The sequence below is a fragment of the Triticum dicoccoides genome, chromosome 3A (assembly GCF_002162155.2).
Source record: "Triticum dicoccoides isolate Atlit2015 ecotype Zavitan chromosome 3A, WEW_v2.0, whole genome shotgun sequence".
NCBI lineage: Eukaryota > Viridiplantae > Streptophyta > Magnoliopsida > Poales > Poaceae > Triticum > Triticum dicoccoides.
In genome coordinates, this window is record NC_041384.1 from 707,836,259 (window position 1) to 707,856,711 (window position 20,453).

Below are 20,453 nucleotides of genomic sequence, written 5' to 3' on the forward strand. Positions count from 1 at the left end.
CTTGTTTTGCCCACACGTAGGCATGTGGGTTGATCCTCTAGACACCACACAAAATGTGTGGACAAACCCCTTAACGCTCACACGTGTGGACGTTATCGGCGTCTTTTTTAGTGGTGTTTTCGAAAACACCATAATATATCAGCACAACTGGCGGTCGATCTGGCGAGACAGATTTAATGATGATGCTTCTATCTAACACATAATTTGGATAGTTGATTGGTTGCCAAACAATGTTACGAGAAACCTGAGGCCGTGGTTCGAATCACATTTCACATTTTTTTTTCAATTTAGTGTGAGCCATTCCACTCTCAGAAACAACGTAGTAATTTATTTAACCCTATACTACCGAGCTAAAATTTTGTTCCTATTTAGCCCCATACTACCGAGCTAAAATTTTGTTTCTTTAGAAGGAGAGCCGCGTGATGTCTCATAAGAAATCTTAGCCTACAAGCAAAAAATGACGCTGTGCAATATGATGCCGTTCGGCTTATCATGTACTAGCTCTAATCTTCCCTTTTCCAGTCCCATGCAACACATACTACAAAGATGCCTACACGCCTGACTTGCGTTCCCTGGCAGTTGGCCAGACATACCGGCAAACGGGCTCACACCGACTGACAAATGGGTCCCATATGGTTTACATAGCCCCAATCAACCGTAACCCTCCATTTTCAATTTCTAGTGGGCAGAGGATTTAGGGAGACCACCTAATCCCCGTGCATGGGCCGGCAGATAACCTCAAAACACGCAACCCCTACCCACATAAGCGCTTCCTGGTTGGCCCATTTGCGGAGCGTCCTTGTTTTTTTCTTTTTCTACTTTCTATTTTTCCTTCTTACTTTTTTTTTCTTCTTGAAAAAATGATTGGATTTAAAAAAGTTCTGAATTTCAAACAATAATCATGAATTCAAAATATCTTCATTAATTTAAAAAATGTGTACATAATACAAAACATGATCCGGATTTCCAAAAAGTGCACGTATTTGATAAATGTTCCCGGATTTTTTTTAAAATCAACTATTTGAAATAATGTCCAAGTATTACAAACAAAATCCAAAACAATTTAACCAATTTTTCTAACTTAAAATAAATGCTCATGAATTTGACATATAATTCCAGAAATTCAAAAAATGTTCATGTATTTCAGAAAATATTCCCGTATTACAAAACGTGCTCAGAATTTATTTATTTTCTAATATTTCGAAAACTGTTCATGAATTTAGTTTTTTGTTGCAACTCAAAAATATTTATATTTTTAAAATAGTTCATAGATTTGAACAAAATATTAGTGAGTTCGAAATTTGTTTGTGAAATTAAAAATTGTTCATGATTTTAGAGAATTCCAAGAAGATTGAAAACTATTCACGATGTACAAAAATGTTCCCGACTTTTAGAATAATATTCATGGATTTGGTAAAGTTCACGAGTTTGGAAAAAAGTTTGTGGACTGAAATCACAAGAATAAAAAAATACAAAAATACTGGAAGAAAAACTATAGAAAGAAGAAAAAGTCGGTTCTGGGGAGACAGAAGTCCTCTAAATGGGGCGGGCCATATCACGTCGTTTTGTTCCCAGCAGGTATGCGCGATATAGGATCCAGCGGATTGAGAGATGCCCTAAGAATTCTTAGTGGGCTGTTGGATGGGATATAGTTTTCGAGAATGCGATATAGTTTTTAGTTTTTATTTTATTTTTTTTACCTTTTCCCTTTTTCCAGATTTAATTATTTTGTTTTCTATAATCTTCAGGAATTGCAAATATTACTTCAAAATTTTGAAAAAATGATTTAAAAAATCTATTTTATGGAAAATATTTAGAATTTCAAAAGTTCCTGCTTACAATTTTTTTTCTTAATTTCAGGAATATTTATGTGTTTTCCAAAAATGTTTAGGAATTTCGGAAAATATATTTTTTCAAAAACATTTCATGCTTTTTTCCACATACTCCAGAAATATCAAAACGGGAATTTCACAAAATGTCCGTGGTTCACAAAATTTCTTCAGAATTAAAAAATAAATCCTGTTTTCAAATTTCGTTCACAAAATTCAAAATATCTTTTATTGTGGAATTTCAAAAGGTCTTCTCATTTTTCAAAAATTATTCAAAATTTAAAATAAGACAAAAAAAACTGACATGCTACGAACTGCACAATGAACTCGGCTGTTACAATAATGGACCACGCTACAGTGGCAAAGACCATGCTACACTATAGAAACCAACCGTGCTACCGTGAAAAACCTCCACTACAGTACCGCGTGTTGCGCCTAGTAATGGGCCTGCCGAGTCAGGCACCACTGTGTGCGTCACTCCTCTATTTGCCGCAAAATGCGGCAAATAGTATATCCTGGTTTGAGTACAGAGGTGATTTGCAAAAGGACCCTCAAAGATCCAAGCATCAAAAAAGCCAAAATAGCATTTCCCTTCAAGATTGTCCCTAGTGTTTTCCTGAAACACCTTGTTACATCTTCGAAGTGTTTTTTGGCGTTTTCAAAGACGATTTTTAGTCCCTTCATATCTTACTGCTTCCTAATTCACACAGTGTTGTAGTGGAGCCACCGACAAGAAGTGACGGTAACCGTGATTACTCAATGCATGGGAGGTTGTAGCCAGATTAGATCTGCATGATCCCACTACATAAGTCAAATCTCAACTTGAAGACTGAGCATTTTCCAGAATAAACTATCTTGACTTGTAGATCGAGAATTCTCGAGAAGGAATGTTAGTGCCATAGTTACCTACACATGTGAAATGTTGGGAAGATAGTAGGATACCTATTAGAAATAGTGAAATGTTTGGAGTAGATCTCACTACAAAAAAATTAAGATCGGTATAGGCTAGGTGATAAGACGAAGGAAAGACGTTACGGTCTAGAACCTGCCAGCCGAGTGCCCGAAAAGTACCCACAAACTTAATAACGTGAAAATAACCCAACCTCACATTTGCTGGTTAATGCAATGGCAATATAGAACACCAGACAGTATTAAACGTCGACAACTTAGTTGTATGAGCACTATGTTGCTGTACACGAAATTTTTTTATTAAGAGATTTGTATTAACATTTTTGTTTTATGTTTTATGTGGTTCCATTGTCCAAATTTTAAAGATTTTGCATGATGCTATTGATGTCAATGGAAGTTCTTTCATATAAAGTTTAAACACATACTCTGTTTTTGTCGGTTTGAGAGGATATTGTATAACTGGAGGGTGTCATCGATGGATCATCATGATGATCACTGGTGCGATTAAGCGTGCTAATCCCTCAAGTCTCTTCTTTGTAAAAATACCCAGAGTATTACTTACATGGTTGCACTATCATGTGTTGCGCCACACTCTGATGTGACATTTTGTGTAGTTGGGTTCTGTAAGGATTTTCCATTTTGGTTATCAATAAACTGGTGCTTTCCTTTGTTTTCTTTTTTGTTTTGGTTTCTCACTTTGGTTAAGAAGCTAGTTACATCAACCCGTGAAGCCGACGGTCGTCTAATTACAATAAGGCCAAAATTCCTCCCAATCCCTATCATAGAAAGGACGGCAAGCCACCAGTACTCATCTCGCCCTTTGGACTCCTGCCTAGAGAAGACATAAGTCTCTAAGGACACTCATAATAACACTGGAGGATATGTGGCACCTAACCGGTTCTTTTTTTGCGGGTTGTCCTTTTTTCAGTTAATCTGTAAAAGTAGATCACAAAATTGAAAAGCGGTCATCATTTTTCTTTTCTTGTGCAACATATGTCTTGTCCTTTTTTTTGTAAAGGAGCATAAAACCTTCGGTTAACATGTAATAGGAAGAGCTCCCAATTTGATGTCTCGACTAGCTCTTGAGAATGCACTATTGTGAAGGCTGAGTGTACTTAAAACCAACTTGGTACTAATATATTGTCCCTTATCAAGAAAAATAACACACCCACCTACCTTTTGTCAGTGTCACCCTTATTATATACCCCGTTGGATGCATGTTTCCTTTCCATCCTTGCATGCACTTCTTATATTCCCTCGCCTACTTAGTCCCCTTTACCAGACCTAAAATTGATTATATATCTTTAACTTTTAACCAGAATAATACTCAATGCAGAACAGAAACAATCATTAGAGATATTTATAATACTATAGCGAAAAAGGCTTTCGCCCCGCTTTATAGATAAAGCAAACCGCCACAAAGCACCCATACAATGAGAAGTTCACAACGCACACACCCAAGTCTCACGACAAGTACACAAGGTTCTGCTGAGGGCACAACTCAACAAGCCCAAAGATACAAAGAAAAAAAAAGGCCGATCGCGGCCAGAAACAAGTCGGGCTCCTAATCCGGCTCGGGGGGAGGAGGAGGAGGCGGCGGCGACAGACGGACAGCCATCGAGTGGATGTCGGCGATGAAGGCGGAGATGGCGTCCCGGTCCTGGGGGCGGCTACGCAGCCGCCAAAGCTGCAAGTAACCAGACAATTTGAAGAGGGAGCACATGCTTCCATTTATATAGTAGCTGGTGGATTGCACCTCAAGATCTTGGTTCTCACGCAGGTGGTTGCGAGCTATCTTGTGGACATGAGTTACACATGGGCTTGGGCCCCGTGTTTGGACCAAGATAAGCATTGTCATTTTAATAAACAAAGCAGGTCCGCTAAAAATGAACAAATGAGGTGAATTAGTGATTCTAAAAAAAGGTGAATTACTTCTTCTAATCACAGCCACTAGTTTGCTTTAGTTTTCATGCTTTTCATGCCAAAAAACTCTTGGAAAACTTATATAGAAGAACTTCTTGCAAATAAACTCTACCTATTTAATCTATCATGTGTTGTGCCACACGCACACACTCGGTTGGCACATGTTGTGTGCTTGATGACACATTAGGTGTAGCTCTGTTATGTTAAGGATTTTTCATTTTGGTGATCAACAAAATTTGTGCTTTCCCCTTATTGTTTCTTTTCGTTCAGTAGGAAATGAGAAGTTAGCATGTCCAATCCACATAGGGGTATGCTCTAACAGAACATTTGATACTTCTTCGTTAGCATGTGTAATCAGTATAGGTTCATGTTGTCCCAGGACTTTTGATACTTTCTTTTAAGAGTACAAGGCAGATGTATATGATCCAGACTGCAAGTATACTTATTCTTCTTACCTCACCTATGCCATTATGGGGATATCTCTTATATAATTTAACTGGGCGTGGAGAACATTGAAATATAGTACACCTATATTCTGACTTGATTGGAGTGCACCAATGGGTGTTAAGACTCGAGATATTCCTTTTCCTACTAGAGGATATAGTCTTAATTTAGGTTTAATGGGTAGCTATTGCATCCCCCAACCTTACCTTTGGTTCAATATGACCCTCAATTATATAGAAGGCACCCTATTGCGGTTGCAGTCTTCTACCTCATGCCTCATACACGCGTTAACTTTTCGTGCCCGTACAGAGTTGAGCATCCCTATAGAACAGTGGCTACTAGGAGCAATTATACGTGCACAACATCATATTGGGGATGAGAGGGATCAAGAAGCGGCTACCCTGCACTTGTCAATGGTGCAATGCAGTTCCAACTCCTCAAGCTTTTTGGTTGCAGAAGATAAGTGGTCCACGTACTTGTGTTGTCAGGGTGGTTGGGAGGCAGTCAAGCTGCCCACACATAAACCACAAAGTAGAAAGCTCTAGGGAGGCTGAGTTTCTTTGATAGAGAAACCATCTCTAGGCAGAGTGTTGTTGATCAGACAAGGAGTGATGAGATTTTGGTTGAACACACTTAAAAATTATATACGAAAATACACAAATATAGGTTGTGCTTCTTCTTTCTATTTTAAGATCTAGGAAGAAATTTGTGTGTACAATTGCATAGCTCTGTGCTTATTATGTGATTATTTTTTGAATAAAGGAAAAGACTACTAGGAGGTACTGAATCCTAATGAAGGGTACATTTTTGGACAAATGGTTTTGATTTTAGTGACTACTCCCTCTGTTTTTAAATATTTGTCTTTCTAGAGACTTCAACAGTGAGTACTTACGGAGCAAAATGAATGAATTTACACTCTAAAATATGTCTATATACATCTGTATGTGGTATTCCATTTGAAATCTCTAAAAAGACAAATATTTAGAAATGGAGGGAGTACAAAATTAGTTTTTTTTCTTGAAAACACTAGACATTACCGTGTAAACCATATAGAAAGTATATCATGTTTCAATTTCGACATCAAAACACACCTTAAATTAATCCCATCTTTTAGGTAAACAAGCAAGAAATTGTCAGAGAGACTGTTCACGCGGAGATAAACTTAAAACCAAACAAAAGTAGGAGAAAAAAAAATGACCTCCAATCAGCAAGGGGCTGGTTATGGACTTCATCAGCCTATGGCACAAGCTACAGTGAGGTTGAATTCTGCCTAACTTCCTAACGTAAGCGCAAGCTAGTGCTAGAGAATCCGCTGCACTTGAGCTCTTGTACTTTTTTGTTCATATCTGTTGAGCAACGATGACGACCCGCATCATGGGCTAGTGTTACAGTTGTTTTTGTCATCAGCTAACATTATGTTTGCGGACTCAGATCATGATTGTTTTTTGGTCTAGTAGCACTTGCAGGCCTTCTCATTCGAACTCTGCTTGGTATGCGTCCGCTCTCTACATTTTTTTTTAGAAAGGGAGGATGTACCCCCGGCCTCTGCATCTGGACGATGCATGCAGCCATATTATTAATTATTCATAGAAACCATACAAGGTGATACATCAATAAGCCTAAAACCACCATCTTGGCAACACCGTTGCTACTCCTATCCCCTTGATGAAGGCGTGCCGAATGTTCGGGCCTAATACCAAACAGACATCGCACCAAAGCCTAACATCTAAAGCCGGGTGTCCCATCCAAGTCACTACCTGGATTGGGTCCCACACCGGTCTGACACACTCTCAGTGAGCACCGCACGCTGCAAGGGCCGTCACCTCCATCATCCCTCGGTCCATCTTCAGAGCATAGTTGATGCACCAACCTTGCCAGGCCTCTCTGCCATCAACGCCACCATGACGCCAGACAGCTTCCTCCTCCTGCGCGAGTCCATCTCCGCGCATCAGACACCGAGTCTCCACAGCGCCACACCGTCGAGAACCGCCACCATCAATGTGGAAGATGAAGCACCGCTCCACCAAAGACGCCGTCCTCCGGTCCCACGAGCCCGTGTGCATCTCCAAGAATGATGCCCCCAAGGGGGAAACGACACCATAGAGCCGTCGTCATCCGATCTACTGATCTAGGGTTTCCCCCGGAGATAGTAGAGAGTGGTCTTGAACTTCTCCACGGCGATGCCTTCAGAAAGGAAACGACGCAGACAGCGTCGCCGTCGCCGGCCTTGGCCATAGCCAAAAGCAGGTTTTCACCCAGATCTGATCGAAGACCTCCATCTCTCGTGCACGGGCCGCCGCCATCCCTGCTAGGATCTCAACGAAGACTCCAAGGAGTGGATCGGCGCCGCGGCGTCGTCATCGTTGTGGCCGCCGTCACCGGCCAAGGGTCTCCCCCGATCCCAAGAGCCCCACCATCCAGTCACTGCCCACCACCCAGATCCGGCGAGCAAGGCCACACCGAAGCCCAGATCGAGCGGGATAAGGTGAAGGAAATGAAGCTAGCGCAGGTCGATCCAGATCTGGCGGCCGGCCGACGGATCACGGCCGCCATGAGATCCCACCACCAGGTCCTCGCCTCCCACGCGCCGGCAAGATGAGCAGCTTCAGGAGTGGTTGTCGATCAGAGGCGCCGTGACCGCTGCACCGGCCACCGCCACGGAGGCCGCACGTCCATTACCAAGGCCGCGAGAGGAAGATCCCGCCGCCACTGGCCGCCGGCAGGCTTTGCCCGGCGACGTAAGCCAGCGGCGGCGAGGGGGAGACGCCAAGAAGGAAGCGCCGGCGGCGGAGATTAGTTTCCGCCCGTGCCGCCCGTGAGGAGCGACGCGGGCGTTTTTTTTCTGAAGGAACGTCCGCTCTCTACATATACACGTATCGTGTGATGTTGTTCACACTTTTTTGCAAGGAATTTAAAGTTCCAACGGGCTTGAAGATTTTGTAGAGACTAATCCGAGGACTACGTTCTGATGTGATTATAGTCATAAAATTTATCATAAAAGTATAAAACATAGTCAACACACCATCCCAACACACACTCACACATCGTCTACTCAACACTAGAGTTTTTGAATTTTTGTATTTGTGAAAGTGACCACATTAAACTACAATATCGACATAACCGTTGTCTACCACCAAAAGAATAATCCACTCCAGTAGCTGCACAAGACATCAAATTTAGGATCACATGAGTATCAAAATTAGGCTTACACAAGGCATCAAAACGTACGGGCGTCCTCATGGCATCGGGTACTACCACCTTACGAGCCACCCAACTGATGGTTGGTTCTTTTATTTTTCGAGAATGAGCACAAGCATATCTATCATATCTCCTAAAACTCTAAGCTCCCAAGAAATCCTCTCTAATCTCTCATTCATCTATTTATGTGCATGCTTTAGCGAAGTCTCCAGCCCCATAAATATTAGTTAATGCATGATGCGTAAATCAATATGCATTGGGGTTGTGGGGGCGCTGGATGTCCCACCTGTAAGTACGTGGAGTGTTGAGGCAGGCTTCTTGTGCTTACTTCCGGGCTTTGACTTTCTTTTGTACTAGTATACTCATTTGTTTCAGCATGGCTTCACTGGTCAGTGGCGGTGTCTCTCTTATGTCTTTCCTTCCAAGTTCCAATAGCCATGACCTGGCTTCGTGGCCGCAAGGCCATCGTGCATCTCCTCCTCGATCGGCCACACCTTCTTCCCCCACGCACAGGTTGAGTTTTTCCCCATCTGCCATTGACTCCGCTGCTCTGACCCCATCGGCCATCCTCCTCCCCACGGTCACCGTCGACAATGACCTAAGCCTAGAACAGTCGCTAAGCCCTAGCGCCGCCGCTGCCAGGCCCCTGCTTCTCTGATCCCCCGCTTCGCCGCCGCTGGAGGGGCCGCCGGCGAAGTCTGCTTGTGCCCCAGGGAAGGTGGCGCTGGAGCGTTTCCCCTCTCCACGGCGTTGCGTGCGCACATGCTGCCTGCGTCGCCTTGAGCGCGGGTGAGATGTAGGGCTGCGGGAGCGGCGTTAGCACGTGGAGAGGCCGGATCCTGGCCGGGCTTGGCCGGATCTAGCTTCTTCGCCTTCGTTAACTGCCCTCGATGTGGTGCGCGCCGCGTTGGCAGACAGTGCTCAGCGGCTTTGCTTCTTCTTGATCTTGCGTTGGTTTTTCCTTTGAAGAGGAAAGGGTGATGGAGCAAAGTAGAGATAAGTATTTCTCTCAGTTAGAGAACCAAGGTATCAATCCAGTAGGAGGTACAAGCAAGTCCCCAATATATGCACCTACACAAACAATCAAACACTTGCACCCAACGCGATAAAGGGGTTGTCAATCCCTTCATGGTCAATTGCAATGATGAGATCTGATAGAGATAGATATAAAATATTACTAAAACATAAATTAAAGTAAAAATAAATAAAGTGCAGCAAGGTATTTTTGGGTTTTTTTGTTTAAAGATCTAAAATATATAATGGAAAATAGATCCGGGGGCCATAGGTTTCACTAGAGGCTTCTCTCTTAAAGGAAAATAATACGGTGGGTGAACAAGTTACTGTCGAGCAATTGATAAAAAAACACAAAGTTATGACGATATCCAAGGCAATGATTATGAAATATAGGCATCACGTCCGTGTCAAGTAGACCGAAACGATTCTGCATCTACTACTATTACTCTACACATCGACCGCTATCCAGCATGCATCTAGAGTATAATTTCATAAAGAACGGAGTAACGCCTTAAGTAATATGACATGATGTAGAGGGATAAACTCAAGCAATATGATGAAAACCCCACCTTTTTATCCTCGATGGCAACAATTGAATACGTGTCTCGCTACCCCTACTTTGTCACTGGGTGAAATCATGCAAGATTGAACCCAAAGCTAAACACCTCTCCCATTGCAAGAAAAACCAATCTAGTTGGCCAAATCAAACCGATAATTCGAAGAGAAATACAAAGATATCAAATCATGCATATAAGAATTCAGAGAAGATTCAAATAATATTCATAGATAAGCTGATCATAAATCCACAATTCATCGGATCTCGACAAAACACCGCAAAAGAAAATTACATCGGATAGATCTCTAAGAACATCGAGGAGAACATTGTATTGAAGACCAAAGAGAGAGAAGCCATCTAGCTACTAGCTATGGACCCGTAGGTATGTGGTAAACTACTCACGCTTCATCGGAAGGGCAATGAAGTTGATGTAGATGCCCTCCGTGATCGATTCCCCCTCCGACTGATTGCCGGAAAAGGTCCCAAGATGGGATCTCACGGGTACAGAGGCTTGCGGTGGCGGAAAAGTATTTTTGTGGACTCCCCTGATGGTTATGGAATATTTGGGTATTTATAGGCCGACGAATAGGGTTAGGAGGGCCTCGAGGCAACCACAAGGCAGGGGCACCCCCCTAGGGCGTGCCCTCCACCCTTGTCGTCGCCTCGGGACTCTTCTGACCTGGTTCTCAAGTCCCACGGGTGTCTTCTGGTCCAAGATAAATCATCGTAAAGTTTCATTCCATTTGGACTCCGTTTGATATTCTGTTTCTACGAAACTCAAGAACAAGGAAAAAACAGAAACTGGCACTGGGCTCTGGATTAATAAGTTAGTCCCAAAAATAATATAAAATAACATATTAATGCATATAAAACATCCAAAATAGATAATATAATAGCATGGAAAAATAAAAAATATAGATACGTTGGAGACGTATGAAGCATCCCCAAGCTTAATTTCTGCTCGTCCTCGAGTAGGTAAATGATAAAAACAGAATTTTTGATGTGGAATGACACCTAACATATTTATCCATGTAGTTTTCTTTATTGTGGCATGAATTTTCAGATCCATAAGATTCAAAACAAAAGTTTAATATTGACATAAAAACAATAATACTTCAAGCATACTAACAAAGCAATCATGTCTTCTCAAAATAACATGGCCAAAGAAAGTTATCCCTACAAAATCATATAGTCTGGCTATGCTTCATCTTCATCACACAAAATATTTCAATCATGCACAACCCTAGTATTGGCCAAGCAATTGTTTCACACTTTAGTATTCTCAAACTTTTTCAACTTTCACGCAATACATGAGTGTGAGCCATGGATATAGCACTATAGGTGGAATAGAATATGGCGGTTGTGGAGAAGACAAAAAGAATGAGATAGTCTCACATCAACTAGGCATATCAACGGGCTATGGAGATGCCCATCAATAGATATCAATGCGAGTGAGTAAGGATTTCCATGCAACGGATGCACTAGAGCTATAAGTGTATGAAAGCTCAAAAGAAACTAAGTGGGTATGCATTCAACTCGCTTGCTCACGAAGACTTAGGGCAATTTGAGGAAGCCCATCATTGGAATATACAAGCCAAGTTCTATAATGAAAAATTGTCACTAGTATATGAAAGTGACAATATAGGAGACTCTCTATCATGAAGATCATGGTGCTACTTTGAAGCACAAGTGTGGAAAAGGATAGTAACATTGTGCCTTCTCTCTTTTCTCTCATTTTTTCATTTTTTCATTTTTTTTCTTTTTGGTGGGCTTCTATGGCCTCTATTTTTATTTGGGCTTCTTTGGCCTCTTTTATTTTTCATAAAGTCCGAAGACTCATCTCAACTTGTGAGGGAATCATAGGTTCCATCATCCTTTCGTCACATGAGACAATGCTCTAATAATGATGATCATCACACTTTTACTTACTTACAACTCAAAAATTACAACTCGAAACTTAGAACAAAGATATGACTCTATATGAATTTCTCTGGCGGTGTACCGGGATGTACAATGATCTAGCATAGCAATGACATAAATAAACGGACAAGCCATGAAAACATCATGCTAGCTATCTTACGATCATGCAAAGCAATATGACAATATGATGCGTGTCATAATAAACGGAACGGTGGAAGTTGCATGGCAATATATCTCGGGATGGCTATGGAAATGCCATAATAGATAGGTATGTTGGCTATTTTGAGGAAGGTATATGGTGGGTGTAATGCACAGGCGGAAGTTGCGCGGTACTAGAGAGGCTAGCAATGGTGGAAGGCTGAGAGTGCGTATAATCCATGGACTCAACATTAGTCATAAAGAACTCACATACTTATTGCAAAAATCTAGAAGCTATCGAAACAAAGCATTATACGCATGCCCCTAGGGGAAGTGTTGGTAGGAGTTAACCATCGTGCGATCCCGACCTCCACACAAAGGATGGCAATCAAAAATTAAATCATGCTTCGGCTTCATAACATAACGGTTCACCATACGTGCATGCTATTGGAATCACAAACTTTAGCACAAGTATTTCTACCAATCCATAGTTACTCATTAGCATGTCTCTAATATCACCATCTGTATATCTCAAAACAATCATAAGGAATCAAACTTCTCATAGTATTCAATGCACTTTGTATGAAATTTTTATTATATCCCTCTTGGATGCCCATCATATTAGGACTAAGTTCATAACCCAAGCCGATTACCATGCTGTTTAGAGACTCTCAAAATAAGGAATGAAAGAGTTTAATAATTTCTATAAAATAAAACCACCGCCGTGCTCTAAAAAGATATAAGTGAAGCACTAGAGCATATTGCCTAGCGCAAAAGATATAAGTGAAGCACATAGATCATTCTAATAAATTCACGATTTAAGTGTGTCCCTCTCAAAAGGTGTGTACATCAAGGATGATTGAGGCAAACTAAAAAGTAAATACTCATATCATACAAGACGCTCCAAGCAAAACACATATCATGTGGTGAATAAATATATAGCCTCAAGTAAATTTACCGATGGATTGAAGACGAAAGATGGGATGCCTTCCGGGGCATCCCCAAAATTAGGCTCTTGGTTGTACTTGAATATTACCTTGGGGTGCCTTGGGCATCCCCAAGCTTAGGCTCTTGCCATTCCTTATTCCGTAGTCCATCAAATCTTTACCAAAACTTGAAAACTTCACAACACAAAACTCAACAGAAAACTCATGATATCCGTTAGTATAAGAAAATAAATCACCACTTTTGGTACTGTTGTGAACTCATTCTTTATTTATATTAGTGTAATATTGATACGTCTCCAATGTATCTATAATTTTTGATTGTTCCATGCTATTATATTATCTGTTTTGGATGTTTAATGGGCTTTATCATACACTTTTATATCATTTTTGGGACTAACCTACTAACCAAAGGCCCAGTGCAAATTGCTATTTTTTTGCCTATTTCAGTGTTTCACAGAAAAGGAATATCAAACAGAATCCAAACGGAATGAAACCTTTGGGAGAGTGATTTTTGGAAGAAACGCAATCCAAGAGACTTGGAGTGGACGTCAAGAAAGAAACAAGGAGGCCACGAGGCAGGAGGGCGCGCCTAGGGGGTAGGCGCGGCCCCACCCTCGTGGGCCCCTCGTGGCTTTCCTGACCAGCTTATTTTACCTATATATACTCATATACCCCGAAAACATCCAAGAGCACCACAAAACCCTATTTTCACCGCTGCAACCTTCTGCCCGTGAGATCCCATCTTGGAGCCTTTTCCGGCGCCCCGCCGGACGGGGAATCGATCTCGGAGGGCTTCTACATCAACACCATAGCCTCTCCGATGATGTGTGAGTAGTTTACCGTAGACCTTTGGGTCCATAGTTATTAGCTAGATGGCTTCTTCTCTCTCTTTGGATCTCAATACAAAGTTCTCATCGATCTTCTTGGAGATCTATTCGATGTCATTATTTTTGCGGTGTGTTTGTCGAGATCCGATGAATTGCGGGTTTATGATCAAGATTATCTATGAACAATATTTGAATCTCCTCTGAATTCATTTACGTATGATTTGTTATCTTTGCAAGTCTCTTCGAATTATCAGTTTGGTTTGGCCTACTAGATTGATATTTCTTGCAATGGGAGAAGTGCTTAGCTTTGGGTTCAATCTTGCGGTGTCCTATCCCCGTGACAGCAGGGGCAGCAAGGCACGCATTGTATTGTTGCCATCGAGGATAAAAAGATGGGGTTTATATCATATTGCTTGAGTTTATCCCTCTACATCATGTCATCTTGCCTAATGCGTTACTCTGTTCTTATGAACTTAATACTCTAGATGCATGCTGGATAGCGGTCGATGTGTGGAGTAATAGTAGTAGATGCAGAATCGTTTCGGTCTACTTGTCGCAGATATGATGCCTATATACATGATCATTTCTAAATATTCTCATAATTATGCACTTTTCTATCAATTGCTCGACAGTGATTTGTTCACGCAACATAATACTTATGCTATCTTGAGAGAAGCCACTAGTGAAACGTATGGCCCCCGGGTCTATTTTCCATCATATTAATCTCCCGCCAATGTGCTATTTCTGTCGCCTTTTATTTTGCAATCTTTACTTTCAATCTATATCATAAAAATACCAAAAATATTTATCTTATTATCTCTATCAGATCTCACTTTTGCAAGTGGCCGTGAAGGGATTGACAACCCCTTTTATCGCGTTGGTTGCAATGTTCTTATTTGTTTGTGTAGGTATGAGGCGACTTGCGTGTAGTCTCCTACTGGATTGGTAACTTGGTTCTCAAAAAGTGAGGGAAATACTTATGCTACTTTGCTGCATCACCCTTTCCTCTTCAAGGGAAAACCAACGCAGTGCTCAAGAGGTAGCAAATATCTATTGTATTCCAACTTTTCCATGGTTCATACCCCCCGATACTACCCATAGATTCATCAAAATAAGCAAATAACACATAGAAAACAGAATATGTCAAAAACAGAGCAGTCTGTAACAATCTATAAACTTCGAATACTTCTGTAACTCTAAAAATTCCGACAAATTAGGACAACCGAGACAATTTGTATATCAATCTTGTTTTAAAAATTCAGAGTAAAATCACGCTTCTATGATTTATGAAAATTATTTTACTATGCGTGAAAGTTTCTTTCTTTCATCAAGATCAAATCAACTATCAGCGTAAGCCATCCCAAAGGTCTTACTTGGTTCAAACACTAATTAAAACACCAAAACACAATTACTACAGAAGTAATAATGTGTATTTTATTCAAAAATAAAAACAAAACAAAAAAACATAAAAATAAAATTGGGTTGCCTCCCAACAAGCGCTTTTGTTTAAAGCCTTTTAGCTAGGCATTGAGATTTCGATGATGCTCACATATAAGATAATAATTTAAACACAAAGAGAGCATCATGAAGCATGTGAAAAACACATCTAACTCTAACATACTTCCTATGCATAGGCATATTATCGGCAAACAAATTATCAAAACAAGCAGAAACTAGCATATGCAAGAAAGAATAATAAAGCATTGACAATCTCAACATGAAGAGAGGTAATTTAGTAACATGAAAATATCTACAACCATATTTCCCTTTCTCATAATTATTATATATGGGATCATATTCAAATTCAACAATATAGCTATCACATAACATATTCTCTACATGATCCACATGCATGCAAAGTTGACACTCTTCCAAAATAGTGGGATCATCAAATAAAGTCATGACCTCTCCAAGTCCACTTTTATCAAAAAATTCATAAGATTGATCATTCTCCAAAGTAGTGGGATCATTATTACTTAGAGCTGACACTTCTCCAAATTCACTTTCAATATTAACGCGAACATATTCATTATGAGGCTTAAATAAATTTTCAAGATCATAAGAAGAATCACCCCAATCATGATCATTACAACAAGTAATGGACATAGCAATATTAGCATTCCCAAGCTTAGGGTTTTGCATGTTATTAGCACAATTAACATTAATAGAATTTATAATAACACCACTGCAATCATGCTTTTCATCCAAGGAGTTATTGTGAATCACTTCATAAATTTCCTCTTTAAGCACTTCATCACAATTTTCAGATTCACGAATTTCAAGCAAAACTTCATAAGATAATCTAGTGCATTCAACTCACTAGCAATTGGTTCATCATAATTGGATCTCTTAAAATGATTAGCAAGTGGATGAGGATCCATATCAATAGTTTTTTAGCAAGCGAAGATGCAATCAAATAGAAGGCACATGGTAACACAAGAAAAGATAGCAAACCGAAGACGAACGGAGACAAGGGCGAATAAAAAGGAAAATATTTTTGTATTTTTCTGAAGACGTTTTATAAGTGGGAGAGAGGAAAACGAGAGGCAAATGGCAAACAATGTAATGCAAGAGATAAGAGTTTATGATGGGTACTTGGTAGGCTTGATGTAGACCTCCCCGGCAACGGCGCCAGAAATTCTTCCTGCTACTTCTTGAGTTTGCGTTGGTTTTCCCTTGAAGAGGAAAGGGTGATGCAGCAAAGTAGAGATAAGTATTTCCCTCAGTTAGAGAACCAAGGTATCAATCCAGTAGGAGGTACAAGCAAGTACCCAATATATGCACCCACAAAAACAATCAAACACTTCCACCCAACGCGATAAAGGGGTTGTCAATACCTTCACGATCAATTGCAATGGTGAGATTTTATAGAGATAGATATAAAAGATTACTAAAATGTAAATTAAAGTAAATATGAATAAAGTGCAACAAGGTATTTTTGGATTTTTTTTGGTTTATAGATCTGAAAATATATGATGGAAAATAGACCCGGGGGCCATAGGTTTCACTAGAGGCTTTTCTCTTGAAGGAAAATCATACGGTGGGTGAACAAATTAATATCGAGCAATTGGTAGAAAAGCACAAAGTTATGATGATATCCAAGGCAATGATTATGAAATATAGGCATCACGTCCGTGTCAAATAGACCGAAACGATTCTGCTTCTACTATTATTACTCCACATATCGACCGCTATCCAGCATGCATCTAGAGTATTAATTTCATAAAGAACGGAGTAACGCCTTAAGTAATATGACATGATGTAGAGGGATAAACTCAAGCAATATGATGAAAACCCCACCTTTTATCCTCGATGGCAACAATTCAATACGTGTCTCGCTACCCCTACTTTGTCACTGGGTGAAATCATGCAAGATTGAACCCAAAGCTAAGCACCTCTCTCATTGCAAGAAAAACCAATTTGGTTGGCCAAACCAAACCGATAATTCGAAGACAAATACAAAGATATCAAATCATGCATATAAGAATTCAGAGAAGATTCAAATAATATTCATAGATAAGCTGATCATAAATCCACAATTCATCGGATCTCGACAAACACACCACAAAAGAAGATTACATCAGATAGATCTCCAAGAACATCGAGGAGAACATTGTATTGAAGACCAAAGAGAGAGAAGCCATTTAGCTACTAGCTATGGACCTGTAGGTTTGTGGTAAACTACTCACGCTTCATCAAAAGGGCAATGGAGTTGATGTAGATACCCTCCGTGATCGATTCCCCCTCCGGCAGATTGCCGAAAAAGGTCCCAAGATGGCGTCTCATGGGTACAGAGGCTTGCGGCGGCGGAAAAGTATTCTCGTGGACTCCCCTGATGGTTATGGAATATTTGGGTATTTATAGGCCAAATAATAGGGTTAGGAGGGCCTTGAGGCAACCACAAGGCAGGGGCGCCCCCCTAGGGCGCTCCCTCCACCCTTGCCGTCGCCTCGGGACTCTTCTGACTTGGTTCTCATGTCCTACGGGTGTCTTCTGGTCCAAGAAAAATCATCGTAAAGTCTCATTTCGTTTGGACTCCGTTTGATATTCTGTTTCGACAAAACTCAAAAACAAGGAAAAAACAGAAACTGTCACTGGACTCTAGGTTATTATGTTAGTCCCCAAAATATGATAAAATATCATATTAATGCATATAAAACATCCAACATAGATAATATAATAACATGGAACAATCAAAAATTATAGATACGTTGGAGACGTATCAGGGCTCCATGTTGCGGTCAAGAACGTTGATCTGCAGCGGGCGACGCCCGACAGTGAGGTGGGGCTTCGCGGCTTCGGGGTGGGGCTGCGAGCTCCGGCGGGCAGCGAGGGCTAGATTCCGGGGCGGCGGCCCCGGGACGGCGGAGGATGTGTCGGCGGCTGTGGACTTGCGACGGGCGATGCGGTGGCCGCGGTGTTGGATGATCCATGCACAAGACGTTTGATGGAGGTTATTGGAACAGAATCTGGGTGAAAACCTGCTCTCGACTACTGCCAATGCCGGCGATGGCGCGCTATTCGGTGTCGTTCCCTTGTTGAAGGCATCGCTGTTGAGAAGTTCTAGGCCACTATTTTCTACCTCTGGGGGAGACCCTAGATCAGTAGATTGGATGACGACGACATTATTGTGTCATTCCCCCTTGGGGGTATCATTCTTGGAGGTGTACACGGGCTCGAGGGACTAGTGGACGGCATATTTGGTGGAGCGGTGTTTCATCCTACACGTTAATTGTGGCATATGTTGGCGGCGTGGCGCAGTGGAGACTCGACGTTTGATGTGTGGCGAGGGACTAGTGCGGGAGGGTGACGCTGTCTGGCGTCATGGTGGCATCGATGGCAGAGAGGCTTGGCAAGGTCGATGAATCAGTTCTGCTATGAGGATGGATCGATGGAAGATGGAGGTGACGACCCTTGCAGCTTGCGCATGTGGTGCTCACTGGGAGTACGCCGGACCGGTGTTTGACTCAGTCCAGGTAGTGGCTTGGATGGGGCATCTGGCTATAGATGTAAGGCTTTGGTGCGATGTCTGTTTGGTATTAGGCTCAGATATTCGACACCCCTTCATAAAGGAGATAGGAGTAGTGACAGGCGTTGCCAAGATGGTGGCTTCAGGCTTATTAATGTAATACCTTGTAAGGTCTTGATGAATAATTAATAAAATGGCTGCATGCTTCGTCGAGATGCAGAGGCCGGGAGTGCATCCTCCTTTTCAAAAAAAAAACATGACATAGTCTGATGTTGTGAGGGGAGGCATCTGCATCCAGCAGCTCTGCCCCAATTTCTGCCCTACGACCACCGCCATGGAGTTGCCATGGATTCAACACATCCGTCGGACCTGACTCATGGTGGAGTACACCAAACGTCGCCAAATCCATTCTGCATCAATGATAGCCTCATTCACACACAGTACACGACACACAAAACAAAAATGAGCTATTTTACGGTGATTGGCATAGTACTCGAAGTACTACCCAGTATAGACCCCTCTGATTTTAATTAGCCATCCGATCTATTGGGGGATTAAAAAAGATTAAATTTAATTTGTTTAATCCGAGAAGGGCATAATGGTCTATGGTGATTTTTTTCCAAATGATCACCTCCACGACCAGAATCACGTCTAATCGATCCAGATCGAGGTCAAGTCCTCAACCTTGTCACCCACCGTCCCCGATGTGCCCGGCAAGAGGAATCAATTCATCGTCCTCGTCCTCGTCCTCCTCCCCTTCAATGTCTCGACGTGCCCGGTGGCAAGAAGAAGAATAACACAACACATCTGCCCCGGCTGAGTACCAATGGAGGACGCATCAACATGGAGTTCTGAGGACACTTAGTCACGACCATCATGTTATCTTTTATTTTATCATTGATCGATTAGGCCGATGTTTTGATTTGTCGTACGACTTGTATCCCAAGTTTGAACCATGATTGAGTTGAATAAATGAATGTTTGGTGTGTTAATGATTATTGCATGCATATGGGTAGTGTTATTTTCTCTTTATACCCTTGTTCTATTCTAGTTCTCATCCACTCTAAAACATCGGACACACAGAGACGTTACCGTTTCGGGTCGGGTCGCTACAGAAATGCTCCTTCCTGGTGATGTGCGGTAAATTGCACTTTTTCTGCCTTAGTGCATCCAACGGTAATCATCTCTCTGTCAATCTTACGGAGCCATAGTAAAAATAAATAAATAAAATTTAACTCTTTCATGCTTACTTTAACTAGTTATTTTGGTTTTCTACTGGCTGCTTTAACTATAACCCCAGCTCTATTTATTGGCTTGAACAAGATACTCCTTATTTGAATTGACTCAATAATTATAATTCAGAAAAGAAAAACCTTCCTTTGGGATTCCTGGCATTCTATGACTCTTTTCCAGACTAATTAGGAATTCTTTTCTTGGTCATTGAGATTTGTGGATAATTTAGAGTACTATTTAGGGATAGATCATACCTCCTTTTTTATCCCCTCGAACAATCATCTGCCACAATGGGCTTAGTGCTATAGGAAAAAGTTGGTGGATTCCAGCCTCAAGAAAGGGTGAGGTTGTCGGCCTACGGTGGAGGGTTGCTGTTGTTGTTGGCTTGGTTCTGGATCAACAGCATCATCAGTACATTCTGTTGCTGAAACAGCCGAGGGTCACGTCTCGGAAGCATCTGATGTTTTAGAGTGGATGAGAATTAGAATAAATCAAGGGTTTAAAGAGAAAATAACACTATCCATATGCATACAACAATCGTTAACA

At 41.4% G+C, this 20,453-nt stretch overlaps 1 protein-coding gene across 1 annotated transcript in view; it reads right to left on the minus strand.

Moving 5' to 3' along the window:
• The window catches only part of LOC119273032 (pentatricopeptide repeat-containing protein At4g19220, mitochondrial-like), a 30,032-nt gene that overhangs the window by 8,223 nt on the left and 1,356 nt on the right, over positions 1–20,453 (minus strand). The gene's annotated exons all lie outside the window — the stretch shown is intronic.